Genomic DNA, 27705 nt, shown 5'->3' with positions numbered 1-27705 from the left:
ATGTTAAGGATATCGAACAAAGAACAGCCTTTTTTGTTGATTAGATCAATTGTCAATTACTTTAATTTGCATGCCTAGTTACGATCTTAGTTACAATGTTTATCTTTTTCCCTATTGGTTTGAAATCGGATATTTTAGCGTCACCACGCGCATATAAAAGCTAAATTAGCGTCCCTTTAAGCCAGAGTTTCGCAAGATTTCACCTTGAACAGCAATAACTTCGTCTTTCGTTCCAAACCTTTGGCACAGGCGGGACCGATATGTAAGTGATTTTTGTTAGTTTTAATTCAATATGTTTAAGTTTAGTTTTTTACCTAGGGCGATAGCGCACATATGTATTGTGTTGTACAACAGTACTACTAATTATCTTGAAATCGAAGGAGTATTTTGAAATAACTAGACGCTCGCAAAGTAACGCCCACATTTTAGTCTTTGGGCTGTTAACCAGCCGCAAATGGTCATTGTGTAGCTGATCTTCGATTCTCGAGTAGTTTTAATTTAGCCTTTTATGATTTGTTTATGTTAATTCACGTTAATTGTTGTTATTTTAATCGCGTTATCGACATAGGCACGTAAAGCGTTTCATTCATGCTTTCGCTATAATATTATTGCAATTTCAGTTTACGATCGTGATCGTGACCGTGATCTAAATAAACACCGTTGATAATCATCTTGGTTTTCGTGGTTTCATTACGACCGGTAAAATAGTCCCTACATCAGCGACACTTAGAAAACACGCCACCCCTCGAAGTTTCCTCTTTCGTCGCAAGCGTCACAATAAAAAAGACTGGTTAGAGGTCAATAACAACTAGGCATTCCACGCGAAATTTGATAATAGCTTGGGACTTAGCGCGTGTTGTGTTGGAACTCGCCATGTGACTAAACTTCGTCGTAAATATAGTTTACACACAGGAATTACATCTGATCTTGACACAGTCAACAAAATCACTCGCAGTAATATCAGAGTAATTATGCCGAGAAAAGTGATATCACTTTCGAAGAGGAAGACCATGTAATCTTGTATCATATCTTTCGGATCAAAATGGCGGGCTTTTCGATCTTCGAAACTCTGCACGTTAAGGTAAATTGTCTATTTGTAGCACCTCTGAACTCAGTACCCTTTTGGATACTTGGCGAAAGGAAGATCAGAATAATCTATCACCCGTTAAAACTCTACAAAGGTTGGTGAAGTGTATTAGAAGTAATATCTTTTTTTAAATTTGCAAAAAAAATCAAACAAAAAAAAAAAGACGATGATAATAACCCCTGAAAGCTTTCAAGTAGCTGCCTCAATGCAATTGGTTTCATTCGTTAATATGCTTTGAAATTATTATTATGAATTATGCAATGATTGACTGGTTTCTCCAGTTCATCTTACATGTCAACAGATACCTTCCACCTAGCGAGGCTCATGGTGGTCTGCCAATGATAAAACTGTTGTTGGGTTAGCATGTCGCTGTCATTACACACCGAAAAAAAATCCTTTTCCTCTCTCAGAACGTATAAAACATAGCATGGAAAGGTAGAAAATAAATGGGAAAGACAATGGACGAATGATTTGTGTGCTAGATTCTAGAGGGGAGTTTTTAGTTTCAAGCCTTGGCCGTGATAATTGTGTGATACACACTCAGTGTGTATGAATACTTACTGGAACTGTAAGATCAGTAACATTGTTCATGTTGGGCTCTACAAAAAGTGAACAAACAATTTGGCAAAAAGTAGATTCAAAAGTATTTTACATTTTAAAATCACTCATGCAGGATAGCAGAGCTTGTGGAACGTGAACTAGATCCAGATCCTTTTGATGATTGGCATCCAGGTAAAAGTGCAAAGCTACCTTTTCACATTACACACTATTTGTGTTTTATACATTACAACATCTATTACAAATACATTAGGTAATGTAGTGTAAGGTATTCTCAGATACTAGGAAGGATAGCTACAGACCTAAAGGGGGTAAGTTTCTTTGAAAAACCTGTGATGCTGCATCAGTGGTGGAGTTTAACAAGATAATTTGGTTTTATTAACTGAGTTGATAATGTTAATTGGCCACCGTAAAGAGTTTCAAAACATTTCAAGCATTAGCCCTTTGTCAGAGTGTTTGTTGTGTAAACCTCTACCATTAACTGCAAGCCGATAAGAAACAGGTCCAAGACACACTCTGCATGAAAAAGAATGATAACACATGACAAACAGCAGTAATTCAAACTTTCATGGATGAGAAGTGTTGTTCTTGCTTCTTATTCAATGTCAATTCTCCTTTTTGTTCCCAGTGGAATCTTCACTAGACTTACTGTGTTAAAGAGGCACTATACTTATCTACTTACTTGAGTCACAAGAAAACACTAGAACTTAGATGGGGCTTGGTGTGAGAAGTGCCCATGTCACAGTTATGGCCTCATGTGGTCAAACTGATATAGCCTGGCTGTGAATGAAATTAATTACTTTATTATAAATTTTTCTCAGTTAGTACATGCACAATGATTGGTCAATTTAGTGGGTTGTATTTCACTAAAAAGCTTGAAAATTTTTAAATTTTGGCTTTAATTAGAATCTTCTCCTTTTATTGGACCCTGAGATATATTAAAAATCTTATGAGCCTTATTTTCTCAGTCCAAACTCTTAAGTGACAGAACCTTTTTTTTTTTTTTTGGCTCAGATGTATGTCCTAAGGGAAAACAAACTTAGTCTGTAATTTTAACAGTGCAGATCTCAGTTTCAGTCAGTAAGAGGTCTTGATTGTATTAAATTATTCAAAATAAAATCAGCTCTTGTTTTCTCCATCATGAACATTTCAGGTAGAGCTGACCCAGACTGTGCATTAGGCCATCTTTTGAAGACACTGTTCAGAAATGATGAATTTATGGACAAACTAGTGAACTCCTATATCATGAGCACTGTGGAACAGTTTAATCTGAACTGCACTGCAGCCAGAGTGTTGTTAAATGCCATGCCTGGGCTGGAAAGTGCTGCATTTTTTCAGGATATGGTAAGTTTAAGGTATTCGTAACCCTTTAACTCCTAAGATCTGATTGTTAATTCTCTGCTCTAGCTGCAATAGATTTCCTTGTGAATTAGTTACGAGAATTTGGTGTTAAATCAAGATGACAACTTCTACCTGATAAGTCTGAGTATTCTCATTACCTTTGTGCTGGATAATGTATGCATATTATGGGGAGAAGTTATCTGTTAATCACTTCTGGGAGTTAAAGAGTTTAACTTAGTAATCTTAAGATGTGACTTTCTTTCTTCAGCTTGAGTTCTATGTAAAAATCCAGATCGATGTGTCCAGTTTCTGTGGCATGGCACCCCTTGTCCTTTCCAGAAAAAAATACTCAGAATTAACTCATACAATTGCTATTTCATCAAATTATAGATAAAAAACATGAATTTCATGTAACTACATCATGAAAAACAGAAAAGGAAAAGAGATCTTATTTGTTGCTCTCAGTCACCTCACTTTAGTGCAAAAAAACTTTAAAAAAATGCAAACTTTTCAGATCCACTTTCATTGTTCCTTAATTCATAACTACATATTTCTTAAATAGAACAAGAGAGATGGTAAGGTTTAAGCTCACTAAAGAAATAGAGAAAGATGTTTTTTGTCTTGTCACGAGCATGTGACAAAGAAAAGATTCTGAGTCTCCATGTTGAATTGAACCTTATACCTTCAGATTCTGGGGTCCAATGCTCTACCACTGAGCCACAACAAATAAGATCTCTTTTCCTTTTCTTTTTTTCTTTGTCCCACACTTGTGAAATGACAAAAAACATCTTTCTCTATATATTTCCTATCAATAAATTTAATGTCAATCATGTACATGTAGGAAGCAATGCTTAATCGTTTATGCAAGTGGGCCAGAGAAGCCTCAGAACCCCTGAGATCATATGCTACAGGTATTTATAGCATAGTTTACTGGTCTTACTTTTCACAGTACTTCAGGCTTTGAACATTTTGGTCACCAGACCAAAAACAAAAAGAAAAAAAGAGAAAAATTGAATTGACTAAATATTAAGCATCTAGTGCTCTCCTTGGGAAAATTAGATTTACCTAATTCCTGTAAAGCTTCTGAGTTTCTGAGTTAACTCAATTTTGTTTACACCTTTATAAACTGGGTGCAAGTAGAAGGGTGTTTTAGTTTGGTGATCCAAGGTAATTTACATTAGTTTAACCCTTGAGAGTGACTTGCATCTAATTTCTTCTTTCAATATCACCCCTGAATGAAACATTAAGATCGTGAGAACAAAGGAAATGATAAGCAACTGAAGAACCTCTTGATTGTTTAACAAATTCACCTTGTCAGCATCTTAGGAAATGTATAGAGAACAGTATGGAGAATATTCATACTGATATTAGGGTGTAAAGGGTTAAGATATAGATAGTCATGGTTTGATTGAGGATTCTAATATTCCTTTTGGTTCATTTTTTATGTGTATTGCTGCAGTTGCATTTTTAATTTGTTTTTAATTTCAAGTATCAGGTATCACTTTAAATGATAATTATTATTTATTAACAGGTCTTTTAACATTTGCCATGGAGAGCCAGGATATTGCTGCAGTATTCAGAGAAGAAAACTCCACCTTGGTAAGTCAGTATAGCAATAATTTGATTTTAGATATAATGAAATTCATATAGTTGCACTGTGGTGAAGAAATAAATATAAGAGATCCTCGCAGCCAAGAACACTACTGAACTAGTAGTTGAAATAAGACCTGAAAAAAATTTTCAGGCCCATATGGGATTTGAACCCATGACCTCTGCGATAACAGTGCAGCGCTCTACCAGCTGAGCTAACAAGCCAACAGGGAGCTGGTCAATATGTTGGATATAGCAATCTTTAAAAGTGACCGCTAAGGTTACAAGAATAAAGGAAATGATCAGCTATTAAAGAATCTGAATTCTCCTTGTCAGCACCTTAAGAAATGCAAGAGAACAGTATGAAGAATATGACTATTGATGTTAGGGTGCTGAGGGTTTTTTGTTTTTAGCTTTGTGGTTAACAGCATTTGTGTTTCAAACGTGTGAGTGCAAAGTTGGCTTTTCACATCTCAGGAATTGTCTGTTGTCAGTCATTGCATTTTTTGTTTTAAAAACTCTCGTAAACTATAAGCTGAGGATTAAATGTTGAATTTCACATGTTTAGGTTCCCTCTATGCTGCGACGGCTGCACATTTTAAAGGACTTGTCAGACCTTACACAGCCCGCTGTGACAGACCTGTCAAACAGGATTATCCTGAAAGTAAAGACAAACCGGAACAGGAGCGAAAACAGTAACAGCATGAGTAACAAGATAAAGAAAGTGAATCTTGCTGAGCCAGGACCATCATGCACTGTGCCACAGAATGGCGAATTATCCGGTTTGTGTAATGGAGAAGTGGAAGAAGTGAATAGCTACAATGGAAAGGGTTTGTTCACTTTTGAGTATTGTAACTCTGATTGTCCCTCTGTCAGTGAGCTCAATCTCCTAGCAACTTCAAGTTGATTTAACTGTCTTTTCAAACTGAGTGGTATGACTTGTTTGTAACTTGAAGGCTCAATTATTCTCCGTTTTAACTAGTCGTGTGCGAGCAAGAATTATTTTTTGGAGGAAGGGACATACATTGGCCTTGGTCAGAAGATAACACACTCGGATCAAGAATTCTTGATCATCTGATGCGCTTTAACTAACCGTACGCAAGCAAGAAATACTTTTTGGATGAAGGGACATAAATTGGCCTTGGTCAGAAAGTAATGCACTCGGATCAAGGATTTTTGATCATGTGATGCGTTTTAACTAATTGGCGCGAGCAAGAAATATTTGTTGGATAAAGGGACATATATTGGCCTTGGTCAAAAGTTAATGCACTCAGCTCTGAATTAAGAGGTTCTATTTGAGCCGTAGCAAAATTTTATCAGTTGCTACGGCAACTAAAACAGTTGTAGCGTAGCCTGAACCATTGGTTGGCCACTGATTTATCTAGAGATTGATGAGAATAAGCATTTTTCTTTAAACATTTTCAATTCAGCTGTTGCCAACAGTGTTTGAATCTAAAGCCCTGGATCTTGTAATGCACTACATTACATTTAAAGGCCAGGTGGACCTACAACTTGTCTTTGAAGCCCTCAAGGTAGGAAGGAGACAGTAACGTCATGCTTTGTGTTGTACGTTTAGAATTTCATGCAGTTATTGTTGGTTTTCACCCTCGCCGGTGTACTTACAAAAAGCGTAAAGCGATATAATCCTTTGAAAATCAAACCGATAGAATCAGAAGCAAAATACTGATGCCACTTATGACTCCTTCGCTAATGATATGTGAAAAATAAATTGCTGGAGTTTTCAGCCGTCGGTCAGCTCAGTTAAGAACTGGAATTGCCTGTGATTTCGAAAATCGAGTTTTCACCGGAGTTTTCAGCCATCGGTTAGCTCAGTTAAGAACTAGCATTGCCTGTGATTCCGAAAATCGAGTTTTCACTGGATCATGAGCGTTAGAGTTATTAGCGGAATCGGAAGCAAAGATATTGTTCGGAATATTCCGTCTCCGATTTCGTCAAGCTTTTGGCTCCACTTACGACTCCAACTCTCGATTTTCTCTGGGTCGCTGGCACTCCTACAACTAATGAACAATTCGACTCCAATTCTGTCTTTTGTGTAAACGAACCTTTAGACACTCTACCACATTCATCCCTCTTGAAAAACACTACTTTAACTCTTCAACTCCCAGATCAAATTTGTAATTCTCCTTACTGTCAACCATAGAATTCTTATAATGTTAGTTCGGATAACTTAGTATTGGATCAGCTAATTCTGCCCGAATTGATAATTTTCTCTATTCTCATTACTTATCTGGTTGATATTGTATTAATATTGTAAGGAGAAATTCTGTCTTGGTCACTCATGGGAGTTAAAGGTTAAGACAATAATGCATTGTACCCACTGAGATCTGACAAAAAAAGCCTCAGAATTTAAAAGTTATTTCCTTTTATTGTCGTTTTAGTATTTGGCATCCCTTCTTTGTCATAAAAAGTTTGCTACAGAATTTGTGACTCATAACGGTGTCCAGCGGTTACTAGAAGTGCCTCGCCCATCTGTGGCTGCTACAGGATGTTCTATGTGTCTGTATTATCTCGCTTACAATGAGGACGCCATGGAGAGGGTAAGACATTTTTTCCAATTTAAAAAAATGTTTGAAGTTTTCTGATTTTTAGTTGTAAGAAATGCATTATTTAGTGCAGATTTAACTTACCAATGATCGGTGAGTTATGAGCAGACCAGTATTTTCTAAAAGAAAGAGGTAACGAGTATCATTCCGTTAAACATGAAATAACAATGAATTGAATAACACATCTCTGCTTATTTTTCATCAATCTCCCTCCCCACCTCCCCCTCCCCCCCCCCCCCAAAAAAAAAAAAAGCTTATTTATGTCTAGCATATAACCCACAGGTAGAGAGATAAAAAAGGAATTAGAGAAAAACTGGTCAAATGGATAAAGAGAATCGCAGGCAAGGAGATAGAAAAAGATAAAGATGAGAAACAGAAATAATCGCTCAAAAAATGTTATCTTACAAAACTACTATTAATTCCACAAAAAAAACTTCGAATAATTAAATTCTTGGTGCTCTCTTTTCTAGATGGGCCAGAGGATCATGAAATTAACAAACAGAATATGTCGACGGAACCTCCGTAACTGTTTCAAATAACTTGTTTCAGGTGTCCCTCCTACCAAACCCTGTGCTGAGTGACCTGGTCAAGTATGCATTGTGACTTCTAGAATGTTCTCACGACTCTGGCAGGTGTCATGCAACTCTCTTTTTCTCGCTCACGTGTTCATTTCGAGCAGTGCTGGAATTGTTCGACAGTAATGATGGTCTGCGGAAGCTTGTGAACCAGGTACTTAGTCAGTTTTATTTATTAATTACACGACATGGTTTGGACCCCAGAGAAACGTGGATCGTGTAGTTCAATCGCCTGAAGTAGGATCACACCACGAGGTCTATTTGTTCTGTGACCTTTCCGTTCTCGTAGGAGTAGCAATTTCTCTTAATAACACTTATTCGAAATATTTTGCAATACGTAAAGAAATAAAAGAACGACTAAGGTAAGTAATGATAATTTAATTAGTAAAATAGTGGATAACGTTGAAGGCCCATTCTGATTGGCTACTCAAACTCCGAATATCCGTTACTGTTCACCTCCAAGAAACTCGCGCGTGATTTGCGCACAGAAATATTGCAATCATCGCGGGAATAAATGAGTTAATATCGTCCCTTTTTGCCATATTATGTTACTCTTTAAGTATATACTAAAACAACTATTCACCTCAGTGCCGATGGCTGGCGGTGGATATTCACCTCGCAGCTTCGAGACTCAGTGAATATCCACCACTAGCCAGCCACCTCCACTTAAAAAAAAATCACGGTTTGTTACTTTTGAAACGTAGTTTAGAGACATGCCGACCGCTATGAATTAACAAGTATTTTTAGTGCACGCCGTGTTTGCATTTTCCAGACTGCGCAGACTCCTTTAAATTTTTTCAAGCCATTTTACGGTCCTATTCCACTTGCGTTTGCATCTTGAAAACAACGAATATTACTGGCTGCAAACCGTTCTAAAAGAATCTTTTTTTTGTTTAACCTTGTCTGGCAGCTAAGTACGCTTTCAATCCTTCGTCCCGACGAGCCAGAACTACTGAGTGATGATGAGGTGTTTGGCAGCCGGCAGACAGCAAAACATACTTGCATGGCTCTACGGAGATCCTTTGATGCCCATCTTCACATCAGGGCAGATGCGCTGAGGAGATCTATTGCAAGGAACGAGGGTGGAACACCACCAGTTCCAGTTCCAGCGTATAAGGTGAATTTCCAAGCCTACTCCCTAATTCTAGGAGAAAATTTGTATATCGTCAGATGGGCAAATTCAGTATGTTATGTTATGTAAAAGGACTACGCCTGCTCGGCTGTTTTAGTTCAGAGAGGTTGGAAGTTAACTTAAACCTGGCAAAGGTTTTTGGCAGTGTTCTGCTTAACATTTAATCCCATCCTTGTAAATTTTCTACTTTTACCACGAAAGTTTATGAACCTCGCCTAACAAACACTCCAAATCGTCTTAAATATTTACGCAGAAGATACTGTTTTTGTCTGTTTGCCTGTCTGCTTGGTTTTGTTTTTTTGTTTGTTTTTTTTTTTCCGCAGTTTTGTCTTTGGTAGCCAAGCATCATCTTGTTCAACTGATATTGATGAGCAACTGTTCTCTTTTAGGCTGCATCCCTGTCTCACAGCAGTGTAATGGAGAACTGTCAGTTGATGTTAGAGTATGCTCCAACAACACTGCGTTGGGAGCCTGTTGAGGTAATAACTGAAAAATAACGCAAAAGAAAAAAAAAGCGTCACATGGTCGTGGTTGATTATTTCGCAGAGGCGTATCTTGGTTTATTAAGTGGAGGGCACATAGTAGCACTGAACTCCTATGTAGAGTGTTATAGTATTTTTCACAGGGACATGATACAATGTCCAACTTCAAACTCGTAGCTTATGAAACCCCTCGATGGACACCATGACACCTACTTCCATTGCTTTGTTGTTGTTAGTCGTTATTCTCTTCGGTTTTAATATTATTATTATTATTATTATTATTATTATTATCATTGTTATTATTATTGTCATCATCATCATAATTGTTATTACTATTATTATATTCATAAGTTTCCTAGTTTACATATACGGTTCGCTCTCAGGAATAGAGTGGAGAAGTAATTTCATTCATTTGTGTGTTTGTTCGTTTCTTGTTTTGTTTTTGTTTTTATTTTTTCATTTTATTCACCAGTGTTCATAAGCATAGACACACCTTGCCAATTTACCTATAACTAGAGTAAACTGTCTTCTGTCTGAGGTCTTACAGTGTCAGAATGCACACGTTTTCTCGTTTTTATTAGGGATTTGTGGCAAACCACAACGGCCTGAAACGAGGACGCGGCCAAACAAAAGATCTAATTGCTTAGCACGTGCGTTTTAGAACTTTGTACGTCTCCGTAGATGCTCTCTGCAAAACAAAAACGTGAAATCACCCAACGTTGCGCGGTCTGAGAACGGAAACACCGATTACAAATTAGTAAAACTTTCATTTGGAACTCAACCCAGCTTACATATGTTATGCTGAAGTTGTGACCCCGTAAGAGACGATAAACACATCCAGCCACTCGCGAAATTCTAACCAAAAGTAAAAATTCATCATTTCAGTCGACGTCTTCCGCGACGTTGCCTTCCTGACTGCTCAAGTTCGCTATAATGTAACATGTTTTCTTTTTCTCCTAAAGATGATGAACAGACTTCAAGGCTTCTCCCTGCTGCTTCAGTTGATCTCCCTATCGTCAGACTGGGAAGTGACCAGTAATAGGTAAGTCATTGGTTTTGCTATCATTTCTCCAGAGTTTGTACGAGTCCAGGAAAATCAGGAAAGGTCTGCTTGTAGGACTGGGTTACTGGACTTTGAAATTCTCGGAAATCGTTTCAACTCAAGGAATTGAAGTTTTTGATAATTCATTTAGCAGAGCATTAGATGTAATGATTTTCTACTGCCTTCAAAAAGGTACAAGAAGCTTTTTAGTATTGTCGACTTAAGATACTACAATTTTTCTTTGCTCTATTCAAGAGCGGACGCCATCCGATTAGCAGCCGACGTGACCCGCCTTGCTTTAGAGATGCTGTTTGTGTTGACAGTCGGTCCTAAGGCTCAGATGGCGCTGTGTGAAGAAGTGCAACTTCCGTCAGGAGAACAACAGAAAGGAATGAGGTATGATCTACGGGAAGAGAATTAATTTAGACGTGAAGACTCGAAAAATTCCCATCAAAAGTCCTTCGTGATCATCAGAAGGAGTAGAAGTGTTCTTAGTCACTTTATATTTGCCATCAAATGTGGAAACATTTGGTAGCAAGAGGCCAGAAGGTTTATATACTCTATTCAGTCATGGTAAGAAATATTTTTTCCAGGCTTCTGCTGCGTTGCGCTGAAGGGAGTTTACTCAATGAGTCTGAGGTACAGAAAGCCGCTCTCCACGTCATTTGTAACTGTGTGTGCGGTGCTCGAGTCAGGGTAAGTGGTTTGTGCGCGTTTAGATTTAGTTTCCTCCCTCTCGCATGAGTTTCTCAAAGTATTTTCGCGACAGAAAAAGAACAACAAATAGGAACAAGCAAAAACAAATAAGAAACAGAGTTACAGGCGTAGTTTGTTGGTAGAGCAGGCGAAAATTCTTCATTTTGTAACTGACTTGGTAATGACAAAGTCGCTTAAAGTTGAGTCAATATCGGAGTCAACACGATAATCTTTGCTTACCTCTACACGGTTCCTCAATCCCCTCCCTCCCCTCCCTCAACGCTGCTCCCCTCCCGGTCTTAGGCTGATTAAAGTTCATTAAATAATTGCTACTCAAACGTTAGGAATATTTGTTGAATTTAAAAGTACTTAGTGTTTAAGACGTTAAGCTACCAGGCCGAGTGCGTTGTTCCTTTTTTCCATTTTTCCGTTTAACTACTGTACAGGCCTGATTTTTTTCAGTGTTTTTTTCAACTGCTTAAGTAGTGTTTGGCGTCACCGCGATGATTACTTTTGTCTTCATTGTTTGCAGATTAGCGGAGCTGTTGCAAAATTTCAGTCGAAATCCAAGCCGGCTTTCAAAAGCAGCGACGACATCTTATCCAAAATGTGGGGATGTGTCGGGGCCAGTAATGGCATCAAGGTTCTGCTCTCCTTACTGATGGTGAAAACGCCATTGGTTGATGCAGATTGTATTCGTGCTCTGGCTTGTAAAGCGTTATGTGGTTTATCGAGGAGCGACAAGATTAGACAAGTCATTGGAAAACTACAGCTGTTTAACAGCGGCCAGTTACAAAGTGAGTATTGCGCTGCGCAGTGCTTTCTTCACACTTGTCCAACCATGTATATTATACAACTGGGCGTGCCCGTGGGCAAGATGAAGCGAGTCCTGTGTTCTGATAGATACCTGAGCTCTTATCCGCTTGGGGTATCACGCTTTTATCTCGCGCAAGATAAAAGGTTGCGTTGCGAAGACTTACAAAGTTTGTAATGTTTAGCCAACGTCGGCAAAGAAGTCGTAAAAAGCGATAGAGGACGGTCAAAACACTTTTTCAAATGTAAAACGAGCACTCACCATCACCGATGACTTTCTTTTCCAGCGCTTAAAAGAAAACAAGTCATTCTTGATTCTGATATAAGCAGAATAATTTTGCTATGTAGTAATTCCTTCATTGAACAATTTAATCAGTCAAGAGCTTTTGTGTAGTTCAAGACTCTTCGTCTCAGTCCACAAAAGCGCCAAAAAGAGCTCGCCAAATATCCAGCTATCTTGACGTATTTACAGCCATGTTGACCTTCTAAAACATCATTTCATTTCTTTCATTTACGTTGACTCAATGTCGTTTGTCTTGAATTTCAACAGCGTCTTTACTCGACAGTTTACTGCTTATTAACTTTTGTTTGAACGGCAAACGTACGGTAAAGTCTAATTTCGATGATTAAAGTTTTGCTTAAATAATGAACAATTGATAATTTTGATTTGAAGAATCTATCAGAATCTACTTCTTTGTATTTCTTGTTTAAAAATGGATGGTCATCGAGACTGCCTTCAGGCTTTCTCTGTTCTTCAGAGGAGGGGAGGAGGGACATCCTCAGTTTCTCTGCCATCCCCTCCCAAAAGAAAACATTTGATCGTAGGTAAGATGGTCACACTATCGGGTTTCATCTAAATACTTTTAAGTCAAGAGGAAATTAAGAAATTAATGCTTTCTAGAGCATTATTAGAACAGCCCAGTAAGAAATCATATGTAAATTTAACAGTTTTAGAGTTTGAATTGTCCTTTTACTTCTCTTACCCAATAGCTTGTGTGAGGTCGGTTTTCTCACTTATTTCGATGTTCTCTTAAGTAGGACACTTTCAAACCCTGTACAGCCCAATAACTAAATATCAGCCTTTACTTTCTTAGGCTGATGTTGTTGCGCAGACTCATATTTCATATCCGGCAAAAGAGCTTTTACAACTGGTTCACAGTCACCTCACAACCCAAGGTTTGTTGTGGAGCGTCGAGGAGCATTAAGAGAAAATCAGGTCAAGGGGCGGAATCACAAACTGAAGAATTTCCCTTTAAACCTATTTTTAGGTCACACCCCGCTTCATAACACACTCTTGAAATTTAGAAACGAAAGTCCCAAGTCATCTGACAGTCCAACAATTATGCAGAGCTGGATTATTTCTATAATTTAGTAGGAATAATCTTTGTTGTTAAGAGGCTGTCTCTCTTATTTCCACCCGGTCAATTTTGCGTCAAAAATAATTTTACCTGAAACTCTGTTAACAGAAAGACTTTACCTAGGAAAGAACTAAATTAGATTTGGTTTGATTCGAAATAAATTTCTGACTGCATTACGGGCCATAATTATTTCCCAGTCCGTAGGGACCGTCGCAACGTCTCGGCAATTGAAAAATAGGCATATTTTGTACCGTTGTAAAATATTTGATTCGCATAGTTAAGCCACAGAATTTATATCAGATTGCTTAAAAACCTTTCTAGTTTGCCAAGAAAGTTAGAATTTGCCCTCTCAACAAATTTGAAAAGGCGAATTTTAGTATATTCTGACCACTAGAAATCGCCATCGGCCGATGGCCGTAAATAACCTTGATTTAGACGCTAAGTTTTGGAATTTGGGACCTGGTTGACGATTCTATCCTACACAGCCGTTAAGTTTAGACCTTTATAGGCAAAAATATGCAAAAACCCCTGTACGTTTTCGATTTTTCAAAAGTTATGACCGTTTGAATCAGCACATGTACGAGCATTCGCGATTTTTTCGCCTACACCAAAATCGAACCACTGGAGCAGATTTCGTCATAAATACAGCTTACCCAATTTGCAGCCCGGCTTCATGGCTCACTTCAGAATTTTTCTAATAACCAAATTGGTGAAATCCATGATAACTTCAACAAATAGCTAGGTATTGCCTTCGAAAAGTAGGCGGCCTCCATCGTGATTCGTGGTATCAAAACAAATGCCGGAATTGGCCACATTTCGCGGTGAATCACCCATTTAACATCACTGCAGAGCTGAATTTTTTCCAAAATCAGAATACAAACTCTCCATGTCTGGAAGCTGAGGGAGAAATGAAGGTTTTAGGCTTCTGAAGTGAAGTAATAATCGCTTAAATTTAGATCCAGTTCGATGTTATACTGTTCTCACAAAGGTCCGCACAAAAGAGAAGACCGCTGATAACTTGTGCCGTACGTTGTGCCATATGGTTTTGTTTTGTATCCCAAAGTAATATTTGGGCAGAAAAATTTTGGATGAAAAGAATAAATGCTTTTACCTGGAGTTTGATATCATATAATTAATAAATCAATTTCAAATATCCTGAGCTTGCTTCTCTCGGTTCCGCGTCGATTGTGTCCACAGAACAGCAACCTGTCAATAGCCGGAGAAATCATGGGTTTATGTGAAATTTCAGATATTCCTCGCTTCCCAAACTGGTGAACTGGACTTTATGATAACTCCAGCAAATACCTCCAAAATTCAAATTTGTTGAGAGGGCAAATTCTAACTTTCTTGGCAAACTAGAAAGGTTTTTAAGCAATCTGATATAAATTCTGTGGCTTAACTATGCGAATCAAATATTTTACAACGGTACAAAATATGCCTATTTTTCAATTGTCGAGACGTTGCGACGGTCCTTACGGACTGGGAAATAATTATGGCCCGTAATGCAGTCAGAAAATTATTTCGAATCAAACCAAATCTAATTTAGTTCTTTCCTAGGTAAAGTCTTTCTGTTAACAGAGTTTCAGGCAAAATTATTTTTGACGCAAAATTGACCGGGTGGAAATAAGAGAGACAGCCTCTTAAGTCTCTGCTTCTTATTTTGAGTGTCGTATAGCAATCAAAACAACCAATCAAAACGAAGAAAAATATCACGTGGAGCCAATAAGAATTTAAGGTAAAAATAAGCAACCTTCTGAAGCGCGGGAAAACGCGGGCGACAAAATCGCAACTGGTTTTAGTTTTGAATCTGATTGGTTAAGAAGGTGGCGTGAGTTGTCTAAATCAATTACAGCCCTTAGCAGAGCAAAGGCGAAGCGTCCCAGATTACTTTGGACACTCGAATTAAATTTGTTCTAGTCTTGAGGGTGTTTGGCTCATTTGTTAATCAAAGGTGTGGTTGTTTTGGACCAGGACTTCATGAGACTGCGGAGGTTTTACGGAGAGAAGCCAATCTACCTGACCCAAAACCTGAATCAAATCTGCTTTATACGCCTACTAATAGGAAAGTATGTGGTGCGTGTTGTCGTTATTAAGTGTATTCTGTGATCACAAGGTCCCTTGATTCATGAGGAAAATACGATCACGATCGCATTTTCTAAAGTCATGTAATAATGGCACGAGTCTGCGTGAACGGGTTATGATGAAAATGACCAAATTTATCTTTTTTTTCTGAAATTCCTTTGTAAAATTCTTTTACAGGAAAAGAACCGACAAATTAAGTCAGTCCATCTGTCCTTCAGTTCATCATTCCGTTCCTTAGTCCACCAGTCCATCAGTTGGTCAGCCGTTAGTAAGTGATTGAGCTTGTCAATCTGTCAGCCAGTCAGTCAGTCAATCAGCCCATCCGTTTGACAGTCTGTCGGTCAATTAAGTATTATCAACTGAGTTGATAACGTAAATTGGCCACCATAAAGGGTAAAGCTGACATTTCGAGCGTTAGCTCTTCGTCAGAGCGACTGATGTAGGGTTAACGCCCGAAACGTCAGCTTTTAATCTCTTTACGGTGGCCATTTTACGTTATCAACTCAGTTGGTAATACTGAATTACCTTGTTATACTCTCCCACCGACGCAGCACCACAGCGCTTCTTTAGAAACCTGCCCCCTTTATTAGTCTGTCAGTCAATCAGCCCGTCAGTCAGTTAGTTTGTTTGTCAGTCTGTCAGTTACTCCGTCTCTGTCAGGCAGGCAGTCAATTATTCTAACAGTCAGTCTGTCAGTCATTGCGTCTGTCCGTCAGTCAGGAAGTCAATTAGCCCGTCACTCAGTTAATTTGTTAGTCAGTTAGTCTGTCACTGCGGCTTTCCGCCAGTCATTCAGCCTGTTCGTCCATCAGTCAGTCAGCTTGTCCGTCCATCAGCTAATCAACCAGTAAATCGTTCATTAGGTTAGTGCTCGATCGGTTGATCAAGTGAATCAGGCGGGCGAGCAGTCAGGCTCATAATGTGCATCGTATCTCTTCGTACAAGACTAACCGTATGCTTACTGCCATGTCCCATGTCACTCTACACAGGTTCGATTCAATCACTCCTCAAGCCTTTCTACGGCCTCCTCCGGTGTGAGGACTCCCGGGACTCCATCCCTGACGCGGTACCGATTCAACGACCCTGGAACACCAACAGGAAAGGTAATAACAATGTTTAGATGATTGAGCGGTCAGGATAACTGTATCTGAATGCTGATCATAATTTTGGCGTGTATTTATCCCACCCCCGCCATAAGAACAAAGAAATTTTTTTTAATCTCGTGTAAATGTATTTGTCGAAAAGGATAATAATTTGTTGATTATTACGATATGATTATCTTATCAATGTTTTGAGTAACAATGTTGTTTATGAAAGTGAAATGTGATCATCGCAGTAAATTTTCTAATTTAAGCAATTGGAAAGAAGAAGCCTGAAAAAAATCAGGGCTTCAACGGGATTCGAACCCGTGACCTCCGCGATACCGGTGCGATGCTCTACCAACTGAGCTATGAAGCCACACATTGGGAGCGAGGTCAATTTATTGAGTTCATATCTTCCCGTACAGTGAAATGATGTGAAGTTTATATGAAATAATTCATATTTGTATTGCGGTTGTAGATGAAAGTGAAATGTGATCATCGCAGTAAATTTTCCAATTTAAGCAATTGGAAAGAAGAAGCCTGAAAAAAATCAGGGCTTCAACGGGATTCGAACCCGTGACCTCCGCGATACCGGTGCGATGCTCTACCAACTGAGCTATGAAGCCACACATTGGGAGCGAGGTCAATTTATTGAGTTCATATCTTCCCGTACAGTGAAATGATGTGAAGTTTATATGAAATAATTCATATTTGTACTGCGGTTGTAGATGAAAGTGAAATGTGATCATCGCAGTAAATTTTCCAATTTAAGCAATTGGAAAGAAGAAGCCTGAAAAAAATCAGGGCTTCAACGGGATTCGAACCCGTGACCTCCGCGATACCGGTGCGATGCTCTACCAACTGAGCTATGAAGCCACACATTGGGAGCGAGGTCAATTTACTTTTCAGGCTTCTTCTTTCCAATTGCTTAAATTGGAAAATTTACTGCGATGATCACATTTCACTTTCATCTACAACCGCAGTACAAATATGAATTATTTCATATAAACTTCACAATATTGTTTATGGAACGTCGATCAATTTCTTTGTCTGCATGTTTGGTTTGGTCAGCGGCTTCTACCTTCCGATCTTTCTCGCCCTGCACGCCCACCGTCACCTCCTACGTTGGATATGATCGTGACGCGGTATCTTCGCGAACAGCATGCGCAGTGTAACAATCCTGTGTCCGCTGGCCCTCCATTCTCCTTAATACGGTAAGTCATGTATGCCAGAGCCAAAAACATCTGAAAAAGTATTTCGGCTTGTTTGGAGGATTGCCAGTAGTTTCATTAAGAGTTTGTTATGCGCATTTCACCCTCGCTTAAATATGGTATCGTAATGCCTCCTGTTAAGATTTTAAAGGTGGAAAGTTTCTAAAGAACTGTGGTGCTTTGTTGTTTGGAGAGTTTAAGAAGGTAATTTGGTATTATAAACTGAGTTGATAACGTAAATTAGCCACCGTTTATAGTTCCGAAGTTAACGTTTCGAGCGTTAGCCCTTCGTCAGAGCGATGATGAAGGGCTAACGTTGACCGAAGTGGTGATCAACTCGACTTATAATACCAAATTACCTCGTTGAGATTTTTTACGAATTTTGTACGACCCCTAAGTAATCACCACCGCCTATATCTTTAACGGTAGCTACTTATATAAAAGGCTTGTGAAACTCTAAACTCCTCCTGGTAGACCGGTAGGTGAGTAAGAATTATTTCTTGCCTACAAGGTTTTCTAGGTCACTAGACGAATAGACTTTCTCTTGTTTTGTTTTTTTTACACTCCCTTACTGTTTTTATGTATTTGTTTCCTTTTTTTTAACTGTTTCTCCGAGTGTTTGCCCGTTTATTTAAAACAATCAACTTATTCCGATTTGTCTATCGTCAGACCCCACAAATGCCCTGAACCAAAGTACAGATATTACGCACCATCCAACATGACGATGAGGTTAAAGCGAAGAGAAGTATGTATATTGCTATTGTTCTTAGCTTCAAACAAAACTATACTAATACAGAATAGAAAATACAGAAAAACTGTACTCAATCTTGAAAAATGTTTTCCCACCTGAAGGTGATTCCGCGTCATGGCGGATTTAACGGCGCCAGACTAAACAGACGGTTTGTGTACGGAAGGTAGGAGATGCCTTATTTGTACTTCGTATCGCTTTATTAGAAATTCTTAATGTTTTTTTAACAGAATCATTGTAGCCTGATTCTCAGACCCCTGTCCACACGTAAACGGTATTTCTGAACACAGGTGACGGAGGTTTCCATAATCTCTGAACAGAGTGGATTTTTCGTGTTTTTCAAAAGCGCCGGCTTATCATCTTCGCGTCGACCAAAAGAAGTGGAGTTTTTCACGTGCAAGGACGTGACACTAGTTGATCTCCTTTTGAAGTCTTTTATTTTCAGCTTTATTAGCAGATAGGTTTGGACTCAAGGAAACGATTCGAATATGCTAAGTTTGCTCAAGATAATGTTCAAGATAATGTTCCTCTATAGAATTCTGACGCATTTTACCGACGTAGTTTCACAATTAGTCGTTGATTGTGTTAAGTTTAGTTCTCGGTTGTGTCTAACTGTGTTGTTCTCCACTAGATTTAAACCGCTCAGGGCCATTCGCGATACTGAAGAAAACAGCTTCTTTACATTTGCATGTTTTGCAGTAAGTCTCTCTGTTACCACATTCAATGAGATTTTTAAGATCTATAACTGATATCGAGGACTAACCACTCCCAAGGATAGCAAAGATCCCGGTTGGCTAAATTTGGCAAACACGAAGCAGTTGAAGTAAACTTAAGAAGGGGCCTGTCAATTTTCCTACAGGGGAGTGGGGCGGGGGATCGGAGTATTCTTTTAGTTTCACCATGAAATACACCTGATCCCCCCTTAAATTTCTGTAGTATTGTAATGATCCCACCTCATTGGCAGTCAATTCTATAGTTGCTCCTCTAAGCTCTGTTAGAGACGACTTATCCCCCTCCGCTCCCCCCCCCTAAAAACCGTGGGATCCCCAAAAGTTAACCTACCCCTCCCCCCAGTGATAAAGACGGGTTCTCAAGAGTGAAGAAGATTAAAACCAGTTAAACTGAAAACCGATTTTTTCAAATGTTTTTACGTTGAACAAACCGTAACACAGTTCCTCAGACATCAAATTTACTCCTTAAAAATTTCTCTTCAGGGCTTGACCCTTTACATGCTAACCTCATTATGCAGATTCTCCATACTGTTCTCTATGTAATTCCTAAGGTGCTGACAAAGAGAATTTGTTTAAAAATCAAGAGCTTCTTATTTGGTGATCATTTTCTTTATTCTCGTGATCCTAATGTTTGATTCAAGGAGTGATATTGTAAAGAGAAATTAGACGCTGGTCACTGTTATTCACGTGATCCTAATGTTTGATTCAAGGAGTGATATTGTAAAGAGAAATTAGACTCTAGTCACTGTTATTCACGTGATCCTAATGTTTGATTCAAGGAGTGATATTGTAAAGAGAAATTAGACTCTAGTCACTGTTATTCACGTGATCCTAATGTTTGATTCAAGGAGTGATATTGTAAAGAGAAATTAAACGCTGGTCACTCTTATTCACGTGATCCTAATGTTTGATTCAAGGAGTGATATTGTAAAGAGAAATTAGAGGCTGGTCACTGTTATTCACGTGATCCTAATGTTTGATTCAAGGAGTGATATTGTGAGAGAAATTAGACGCTGGTCACTCTCAGTCAAACGGTTTGAACCTCTTCTTGGTGTCGTTTACATTTGGCTGATTCGTAGTAAAATGGAAATTATGATTTTTTTTCTACCCGTAATAATTATCCTTACTATAGTTTTTAAAAAAAGTAGTGGCTTTTATGAGGTCATGTAAACGTAGTACCTAAGTTTTTACTTTTTCTCCTCAGCCCGATGGCAAGTCTGTTTTACTTGGAACACAAATAGGCGAGTTGAAGTAATACAACTTAATAACTTGACAGGTACAAAACTCAATTACACCTTTTGATTTCAAGTCAAACGCCAAATTTTTCTTTAAATAGCTATATGTGTATGAATTAGTCGTTGATTGTGACAAGTTAAGTTGTCAATTGTATCATACCTATTCCTTCTTTTTTTTGTTGTTGTTGTTCTTTTTTGGATTTAAACCGTTCAGTGCATGATTTTCATGTTTATTTTTATTTTACGTATTTATTTTTAAAAAATGATCTTTTGCAGGAAGAGGCGACTTATCTCTGTAGTGCAGACAGAGCAATTTCCATGTGCCAATGTTCAAAAGTAAGAGTACAACATGGAAGTTTCTCTCCTCATTAAGTTAAAATTACCTTTCTTTCTACTTCGAACAGGTCGAAAGTTTCATTAATGTTTTTCACGTTTTTTGGGGGGGCGCACCCACCCCTCCCTTCCCCAACCCAACAACAGTCAAATGGTAACAAGTTATGTTCGATGTTGCATTTCGTTCCACATCCACACAAACAAGGCAGCTCCGCTATTGCTTTTAAATAACTTAACGTTCGGTCAAATCCATTCTTCTTGTTAACTGTTTAGTTTCCATATCTTTCGCTGAAACCAATCAACCCTCTTTATTCATCAGTTTTGCAGCGCGTTTCGCAACGTTATGAACCTTTCTAAGGCTTATGTGACCCTTTCAGGTTGTGTTCACGAACTCATTTATCACTGAAATTGTCTTTCTGTACTTCATTCTTTAATTTTTAGGACCGCGAACTTTTATTGACGTCATCTTCGTCTGCTTTGCCTCCCTGTGCTCTTTGGTCATTTGGAGATGTTTTCGAAATGAAGTAAGTCTTTGAACTTGAAAACCTGTTTGATTCGTACCACTAGTGCATCTGATAGGCACGTCCGTAGATAGGCACGCGATGCATTTTCAATTCCAAATACATCGCGAGTAGCCTCAGTTTGACAAATTGTCGCTGTTCATTTAGGACATTTACAAAAGGAAAAATAGATCAGCGAAATTGCTAGTGCGTGAACACGGGACAGCAAGGATGATAGAATCGCTAATTTCGCCCAAGTTTGTGCGAGATCGTTTTTTGTCTCGAATACACGGACTTTCAAGAGGAAGTTTTTGCCCAGACTTCATGGCCAAGATCAGCTTTCTGCGCCTCAGTTTACTTGTTCTGAGGCCTCTTGGCTGTGTTTGATAATTTTTTGATTTGTTATTTTGATATGCTTCACAAATAACTTTGGTTTTTCTTTCACGTCACTCAGTTGAAATGCGTCTTTTGAAACATTAGTCAAACTTTAAGGAGCCGAACTCGAGATTTATTTATTTTGTATTTAATTCAGGTTTTTTTTCTTTTTTTGTCGTTTATTGCTTGTGGTACTTCTGTGCCAAAACCCCCTTTTTCTTTCTCGATAACAACGAGCATTAGAATGCAGTTAGAGTGTGATGATATTATTCACTAGATTATATTCAACCATCAGATTTACGACACTGCGACAGGTCAGCGGGTACTAACTCTGCACGATTCCAACAACACTAACAACTACTCAAAGAACCTCGCCTCCTTTAATCCCACGGACGACCTGGTACTGAACGACGGTGTATTATGGGATGTCAAAGGCAAACGGGTTATACACAAGTTTGACAAGTTTAACAACTTTGTCAGCGGCGTTTTTCATCCCTCCGGGCTGGAGATTATCATCAATTCAGAGATTGTATCCTTTTTTTCGTTTTTAAAGAACGAGCCAATGCTATACTGTAAAGCAGTGAGTCCAGATTCACGAAAATAAGGGAACGCAATGTCGGCCTTTCACGGATCTCGAAAAATCACTCTACCTCCTTCTTCTTACTTTGACAGTGAATTGGGAGAGAGATAGATATCAAGGACTATTATTTCATAAGAAAAGTTTATTGTTTCCTCATCTTGAGCGTTTTCGTGAAGCAATACACAGTCACCTGACTGATCCACGGAGTATAAACTTATGTCGGAATATCCTTGGTGATTTGCTGGCCAATTTACATCATCAACCCAGTCGATAAAACCAAACTATCATATTTCCCCGCCCTCACAACTGACGAAGCACTACTGTTTCTTGTAACACTAACCCCTTAGAATGTCCAAAGCAACTCATTTCAAATAAACCGTGTGCCTTTTGCTTTGCCAATAATCCTTGACGCTAAAAACAGTGGGATCTTCGCTCTTTCCATTTACTGGACACGTGTCCTTCACTAGATCAATGTCACGTGATCTTCAATAACAGTGGTGACGTCATGTATGGGGGTAATTTCATGTTTACTTGTTTACGCACTTCTCAAATTTGTTAATAGTTTATTAATTTTTTACGAATGAAACCAGACCCGACATTGAGGTTTTAGTGCTTCCAAGTCGTGAGCTTTTAGTTGCGATCTATATGTCATCTCGATATTCAAATTCAAATTGAGAGCACAGAATATTCACCCGGGATTATGGTTCCATAGGTTTTTAGCAGTTTATAGACATCCAAAATTGCGTAAGGAAATTTTTCAACTTTTCATCAATTATTTAGCAACTTTTGCGGTGTTTGGAAAAGTGAAAGAGCTCTAGCTCTTTTATTCCACTCATAACCCTAAAACTTCCGGCTCCAGTCTTTCGAAGGTTGGATAGCGCTATCCATTAGATAAAACTCTATCCGTCGGATAGCGTTATCCGCCCTTTACATAACTGGGCCCTCAGGGAAAAGTCCCTCATAGCCTCTGATATCTCAAAAAATGAAAAAAAAAATGATGTCTGGACTGAAGGGAGCGGTATTTGTTCTTCCGTATTTTATAGTAAAACATCTTTCGAATCCGTTGGAAATACCGCTAGCTTCCAGGCTCCTTGGACCGTACGAGACCTCGTTCAGGACCTTTGACGCAACAGATTATCAACCAATAGGTGAGCAGGATGGCTTGCTACAAACTTTAATAGAAATTTTGTTTGGCGCTCGTTATCAGTTAATTTGAAATATCTTGACGTTTACGAAATGAGTAAGAAAATGATGGAAATTTCAATTGCTTTCAAACAGCTACAATCGACGTTAAGAAGACAATTGTTGATTTGCGTACCGATATAACTGACAGCTTTGTAGCCGTTATTGAGGTAAGCTTAAAAATCGGAAACCTCTGTTTTGTTTTGTTTTCCTCCCTTCCATCCTTCTTCTTTTATTCCCATCCTCTTCCTCTCCCGCTCCTGCTTAACTTCCTCTCTTCTCTTTTTTTCTCCCTCTTCTCCGACACTTCTTCAGAGGTAAGAGGATTCTTGTGATTTCTATCAAACATTAAATTCAATTTATCTTGATCGTAAGACCTGAGCCGATTGGTGCGGTTTAGCTCTACTTATCAATCACTAGCCAAACTGCTTCATGATTATCTTGCGGGAAAAACAAAAGAGGGTGAACTCTTTCGAAGGCGTAGTTGACAATTCCGATTTCATTCACGAGGAAGCTGCCTAGAAAAACCGATTTTTTTAGAGCAGGAAGCGGCTGTAGACAGATAAAGGGAATCTCTCAAGTGTTCATCAGAACATGGAGTGTCTCGCGCATTACGAGGGTAGCAAAAAGTCTTAATTTCCACACTGGTCATTGGAAAAGATCTGCTGGCAGTGTTACCCACTGGTTTTTTTAGGAAAAGCTTTCTATTTCAGATGCTGGTTAGCTTTAAAACTAATTATAAAACAAACCTTCGAGTGCAGAAGTGTGTCTGCTTCAAAGTACCGTTTACAATCAAATGGAAGAAACATCGTCAAAGGGATTAATGGAAGCTACACTCAAAGAACATAGGATGCAGCGAATATCAGCTCATATCTGTGTCCTCGGAAAAGGTTACGTCGAAGCCATTTGTCTCTGCGCTGAAAAAAAACTGCTTCACAGTTTCACTCATCCTTTTCTTCTTTTTTCTTTTTCTTGTGGTTACGGTTACTTGCTCAATTCCGAAAATGCGGTGAGGCACAATTAGTCATGGGGTGTTTCGCTTTTTAACAGCCTCTTCGAGCAAGCGTCTTTTCGCCTTTCACTGCCCCCTCCTTCCACTTTCCACTCAAACTCTTAAGTCAAACATGGCCGGTGATAAACGATCGCGAACTTCTTAACGTTAACTCGCCCTAATATAACGCCTGCACTGCAAGCTCAGGAGTTAGAAGTTATCCCAGCTACCTCATGCCACGAGAAGTGGGAGAAACTTTGGCAATGCGAACCATCTGACTGGCTTTACTTGTCATTTCATGACTGCATAAGTTGCAAACTATCATCGTAAAGATCTTGTCATCATGTCATAACAGTTCACGTGAATTATTTCATATCATAAATTCGGTAACGTTCTTTTTTAGAATCAGGCCAGCACCGACGAAAGCGTTTGCCGGGTGTACGAAGTCGGGCGGCTGCGTAGGGCTGATGACGAGGACGAGCAGGTATGAGAATATTCAATATTCGTAGGAACAGACCAATCAAAGTGAAGTGAAACCGCCATCTTGGAGGCGGATTCGGTTATGTGATTGATTCGTGCCTTATTTGCATAAAAAATCCTGCACTTTTGTAGGTTGTGGACTATAGCGCCCCCTGGCACTAAAGCAGAGATGAACTTTAAATTACTTTTGGAACATACTTCAAAAACACGTCACTTAGTGCAACACGTGTTTGATGTAGGTCAATAAAATAACGACTCCATGCTTTTTTTCTCATAGGAATCCGACGAAGGTGGCGAGGAAGATGACGATGTCGATGACGATGATGATGAAAATGATGATGATGACGATGACGATGATGATGATGACGACGAAATTGAAATCACGATATCTGGCGATGATGATTCGGATGATGACAGTGATATTGCAATTTTTTGAAGCGCGGCTTTTAAGTTTCCATCTCTCAGTTGTTAATTCAACTCAACAATGAGCGCGTCATTCTGCTATGTTTTTATCTTTGAAAAATGTACTTGTATCACACAATTTGGGAATGATAGTTTAAGCTTGAAGTTGAGCTTCTTGACGGCGGAGTTTTTTTTATGTAAAATACTATGTAGCAGAAAGTAGAAGTTATCATCGAAAAAATTACAGCCATGTTACTGATTATCAAATAAATAGGAAGGATGGAATGGTTTGTTATTCCTCTTGTAATGCAAACAAGCCAGCAAAGGACTACTCGCCACAGAGTTACCACTTGTCGATATCTTAACCTTGGTGAAACAGCTAAAAGTCTGTCTGTACTTATTGCAGTCAGTGTGAGGACAGAGACGCCACAGAAAATAACCCCCAACGTTCGGTTGATGAGCGAGCCATGGTAACAAATTGCAGAGTGTTCTTGGGAAATTATGTAAGGGACATGAATCGGCTGGAAACTGAGTCCAACAGTGATATCAGTGCATGCAAGATTACTGAACAAACATTTTGATGGTTGATGAAGGGAAGAAATCTTGTAGAGAGGGAAAAGAATGAGACCATTTCCCACAATGGCTGCAATGGAAATTATAAGATCAATGACGAAACAAACATAATAAGACTTCGATCATATACGCCCGTGAAGCAACGAAATTGATTAATTCTTGTTTGGTTTGTATTTTCCGTTAGGTTCTCCATGTTATTTTATAGCAGTTACCACTCTTTCATTGCTAAAGGCGTTGAGAACTCTCCTCTTGAACACCACACTGAACATCCAAAGAACGAATCTAGTTTCCGAAATGAGCACGTGGTGATGTTTAAGTCTCTCTAGCCATGTAAGACTTTCAACTGCAGAAGGGGGTTTTCTATATTCAAGAAAAACATAGTTGAAGGGTTTTCGGTCAATACCATTTTGTTTTCTTTTCCTGCGGTGATTTTCCAATATTTCGTGTGGCTTATTTCTTCATTTTTACTTCAAAAGAAGCATGGAGGTAATTGTTTCTTTTCAGCTGGCTATTTGCGGTGGTAACACTTTTTTCCGCACACCACACCCAACTCGTTTCAAAGCAAATTTAATTAATTTTAAAGTTGTGTTTTCTCTTTTAAACTTAAACCCTAATCGAATTCATTCAGAGGAAAAAGTAATATCGAGCTAAGATTTTCACGAATATTTTTTAACCTTGCACTTATGTTTTTCGCCAAGTTAAAGAGTACCTCTACTCACTGACATATCCTGACGAGCCGGCAAATTGGCTCTGGCTAATGAGTTCTGAATTTAGGGAACACACTCGTGGCAAAATAATTAATTTTTCAGAGAAGTGAGAATTGCAGTAAAGAAGACAATCAGAGCGTTTTGTTGTTGTTTGTAGCTCAATGATGTCTTTATTTATGAAAATTTACCACGATGTTCCTTAACATAAGTATATTATGCAAATTTTTTCATCTAAAAAGCACTTGCTTATCATAAAAGAACCACAAATATGTTACCTTGAAAACAAAACGAGCATAGCTAAGAAGGGCAAAGACACACATGGGTCAGGAACTGAAAAGAAAAGCTGACTTGTTGAGAAAGCTCCACAAAGTATTGGCGAAAAACAATTCACAGATTCTACGTCATTTAGTATGTTAAATAAATGTGGCACCTGCTTACTAAACATGATGAAAATTCAAAGAATATGAATAAAACACAAAAGAGTTAAAAACAAGTCTAATTATAGCTGTGACATTTGTCATCGGAAAATCAGACAACAGGAGGAATTTTTTATCCAATAGAAACTGTTAAAATTCTCGACAAAACAATAATACTCATATCGAATAGGGATCGCCCAATAAACGTTCATTTGCTGCCAAAAGAGGGAAAGACAGAGCCACAAGTCTGAACGTGAGCGCCAATGGCGACCCTCACAAGTCAGTTATTTTCAAAATTACCAATTGGAGTAGTAGCATTTCTCCTCGCTTTCAACATTGTCCTCTCCTTCACTGCATCTCTTGGTAATGGTCTGCTTCTATTAACATTTTATAAAGTGTCCTCTTTGCATCCCGCTGCAAAGGTCTTGTTTCAATGTCTAGCCGCTACCGATCTTTGTGTGGATCTTTTTTCATAACCTCTGTTCGTAACTGTTTTATTTCTTTACATTGATCTTGGTAACACCGACATAGATATTGTGTATTACGTCGAAGAGGTTGTTTGTATATCCAACTATGTTTTGTTTGGAGTGACTGTACTGATATCAACAGCTATCAGTGTTGACAGACTTCTTGTTCTGTTATTGAGGCTGAGATACAGACAAGTTGTGACACTAAAGCGAACTCAAGCTGTTATACTTTTATGCTGGATAATTGCTGTTTTATGCGGATTGGTTCGTGTCTGGAGTCAAACGGTTTCGGAGATTGTTGCTTTTGTGGCCGTTGTGGTATCTCTGGTTACTTCCGTGTTTTGCTACGTAAAGATCCACCTGAGATTACAG

General features: G+C 38.7%; 1 non-coding gene and 1 pseudogene across 2 annotated transcripts; one reads left to right on the top strand and one right to left on the bottom strand.

The window, feature by feature from the left end:
- Positions 1–849: 849 nt before the first annotated feature.
- Positions 850–25455, top strand: LOC149046167 (DDB1- and CUL4-associated factor 1-like; annotated as a pseudogene). Its single transcript, XR_016186497.1, has 31 exons — positions 850–1181; positions 2799–2989; positions 3828–3897; positions 4518–4585; positions 5145–5447; positions 6007–6108; positions 6976–7134; positions 7690–7869; positions 8626–8832; positions 9237–9326; positions 10292–10371; positions 10627–10767; positions 10965–11067; positions 11600–11864; positions 12431–12486; positions 12975–13056; positions 15210–15304; positions 16310–16423; positions 17474–17616; positions 18283–18358; positions 18466–18527; positions 18993–19059; positions 20297–20347; positions 20627–20663; positions 21102–21184; positions 21831–22064; positions 22537–22630; positions 23159–23263; positions 23394–23467; positions 24692–24772; positions 25046–25455. The product of XR_016186497.1 is annotated as a DDB1- and CUL4-associated factor 1-like (transcript).
- Trnan-guu (transfer RNA asparagine (anticodon GUU)) lies at positions 4729–4801 on the bottom strand. The gene has a single exon. It is a non-coding gene; the product is annotated as a tRNA-Asn (tRNA).
- Positions 25456–27705: the final 2250 nt, after the last annotated feature.

This window comes from Pocillopora damicornis, chromosome 5, assembly GCF_964200805.1.
Source record: "Pocillopora damicornis chromosome 5, jaPocDami1.2, whole genome shotgun sequence".
Taxonomy (NCBI): domain Eukaryota; kingdom Metazoa; phylum Cnidaria; class Anthozoa; order Scleractinia; family Pocilloporidae; genus Pocillopora; species Pocillopora damicornis.
Note: the sequence above shows the minus strand (reverse complement) of the source record. Positions and strands in the feature narration are given on the sequence as shown.